We start from the raw sequence: 2,995 nt of genomic DNA, 5'->3' as shown, positions 1-2,995 counted from the left end.
TTAGAGTCAAGGTACATCATAGACCTCTCCACCAAATATCCTGGAGGACTTAATTTGTAATTTGTAACTGTGTTTTGTATCGCGCCAACTCACCGACAGGTCTCAAAGCGCTACTGACCAAGTACAGCAACAAAGATGGAATAAAAATACGGGGGTGTCTGATCTAATGGCCGATTATTGGGATGGAAAAGCGTCCCTGAAGAGTAAGGTTTTCAGGGACTTTCTAAAGTGAAGGAGGTTAGGTTCCAAGCGCAGCGCCTCCGGTAACTTGTTCCAGATGGTTGGTGCCTGAACTGAGAAAGATCTGCCTCCTTTAGTTGTTAACTTGAAGCGTGGACAGGATAACAGGAAAGATCCGGACGATCGCAGGGCACGCTTTGGTTCGTATAGCTTGAGCCTTTCTTTTACATAGGCTGGCGCCTGTCCGTGGACTGCTTTGTGACAGATACACATACTCTTGAATTCGACTCTCTGCGCTATAGGCAGCCAGTGTAGCCTATAGAGCAGAGGGGAGGCATGAGACCTCCTCGGCAATCCAAAGATCAAGCGTGCTGCATCATTCAGGATAACCTGAAGACGGTTGATGGAACTCTTTGGGAGGCCGAGGTACAAAGCGTTGCCATAGTCTTAACAGTGGAGAAGAAATGGCATTCCATCTAGGGAAGTGACAATGTAACAAGTGGACCATTATCCGGGTAGGGATCCCTTTAAAGGATAGAATAGGGACTTTCCATTATCATGTCACTACTGGATCTATCGTATCCATAATTTCCCATCTTTGTCTGGGTGAGGGATAGAATAGGAGAAATGAGAGATACATGTAGATAGAGAAGGGACACTGAGTCTTTGTTCCAACCTGTAAAATACCTTCTTTTGCTTTGGTCCGTTTTGCTTTGTCTTTTGCCTTGTCTAAGGTCTGCCCTGCACCTAACCACCATCTATGACGTTATTGCAGGGCATGGAGAATAATATTTGAATATAATGTTACTGTGATTTGAACTGAACCTTATGCATGAGAATTTTTAAGTCAAGCACATTGAAAACTCTTTAGTCGAGCACATTGAATTTACTAATTGAGTTAGCGCAAGTAATTTCAACAATGCTTTCAGTAATGGCTCGAATATCTTGATCCAATCAATGTTGATTTTTGATGAATTGTGGTGTTATTTTTAGTGCAGTAAATGTTATAATCATGATGAGACATCTTGAACATAGGACATTAGCCGATCCACAGCTTTATTTTTTGTCAAAATCTTGTGACAATTTTGAAAGTAACATACCCTCTTTACATGAATACGAAGTTGATCAGTGGATGATAAATCATTTTCGTAGGTGGAATAATGTCTGACACGGACATTCCAAGATGGCGTTCATGTTGATGTCTGAGGGGTTAGTCCTATGTTGATGTCATTGATTGTAAGAAAACTTTATTAACATGTTGATTTTGAGTCAGAATTGATACACTGACGAAGGCTTACACCGAAACGCGTCTGTGCGGTTCTTTCCCCCAATAAATCCTACCGAGATTTCACAACCCCCCCTTGAGTGCTGCATCTTTTCTTGGAATGACGAAGAGTTCAAGCGTAATATATATATATATCTTCAGAACAACTTGGCAGTGTCCCCCACCAGAGTATCCATGGCACAGAGGGATTCCACAGCACGGCAAGTCAAGTTTTAAAATATATTTATTTTTTCATTTTTTCTCCTCTGACACCAAGTGCAAAAAACAAATGGGACGGTCGACGCGTTTCGGCGAATGCCTTCAACTGGACCATATATATATATATATATATATATATATAAATATATATATATCTCCACAAGTTGGCCCCTCTTTTCCGGTCAATGGGCGCTCTTGTAGTGGTGCAACAGACAAACGGCAGAGCCTTGCCGACAATATTTCCAAAACACTTCCTTTGCCAGAAGTAAAGTCCTCGCACTCGCAACAAAAATGGCACTGAAATCCAAATCCGCTTTTCACTCCATATTTATTTGCAGCAAAACCAGCACCCTTACGCGTTTCGAGGCAGTATAGCTCTTGCTCACGGGGGAAAAACAAACAAACCCCATTAGCGGCCATATCATTATGTATACACTTCAAATGACATAATTTCCTTTAGATCTGCCGCTAAGCATTCTGGTCATGGTAGTGTAAAAGACAATTTTTATAAAAATAAACATTTTATTTCTGTTATTCCTAACCAAATCATCAATGGTTACACGGTGCATTTCATTCTTATCACTGTGAATTTCATCACATTTATAAATATCGATTTGTATGTCATTGTGTTCAATCCATAGTCGAATGTTAAGATATATTTCATGTTTTTCTGAAACGGAATAACAAATCTAGCCCTCCAGTGGGCCCACGATTAAGCATCTTATCAATCTTTGTATCAATAGTGAAAATCACAATTCCCGTCTCATCTAATTCACGCCCTCCACTGGGCAATAATTTCTTCCTAACTCAATTATACTTGGCCTTATTACCTATATCAATATTTAGAAAATTATGCACCTGCACACATAAAATAATCACTAATCAAAATGTATTCATATAAAAAAAAAGAATTAATATTAATTTTGGAAAGCATTTTAGAACTTATTTCATTTTTAAATTTTAGGCTAATATTTCAACTTCGATAATCATTACTTAAATTGATTTACACTTTATTTATATCTGAGAGCAGTCAGCATGTAATGATATCTGGAATCTAAAACCGTAGAAGTGGGAAAAGGAAAGAAGATAATGTCATAAATGATAATGCAATTCTTCATCCTGATTCAATCCCATCGGGGTCAGTGTTCTGAAAATCAAGATGTGTTTTGATTCCTTCTGTCTTAAACTTTTTTCCCGATCACCGCCCCTTATATTCATTGGGACTTGTTCCACAGCATAACATGTTCAGATCATGCCAATTGCTTTTATGATATCTCTCCATATGTTTTGCAATGGCATTACTTCTGTCATTATTGGTTGTTGCTCTAACAT

Source organism: Lissotriton helveticus, chromosome 3_1, assembly GCF_964261635.1.
Source record: "Lissotriton helveticus chromosome 3_1, aLisHel1.1, whole genome shotgun sequence".
Lineage (NCBI taxonomy): Eukaryota > Metazoa > Chordata > Amphibia > Caudata > Salamandridae > Lissotriton > Lissotriton helveticus.
Note: the sequence above shows the minus strand (reverse complement) of the source record.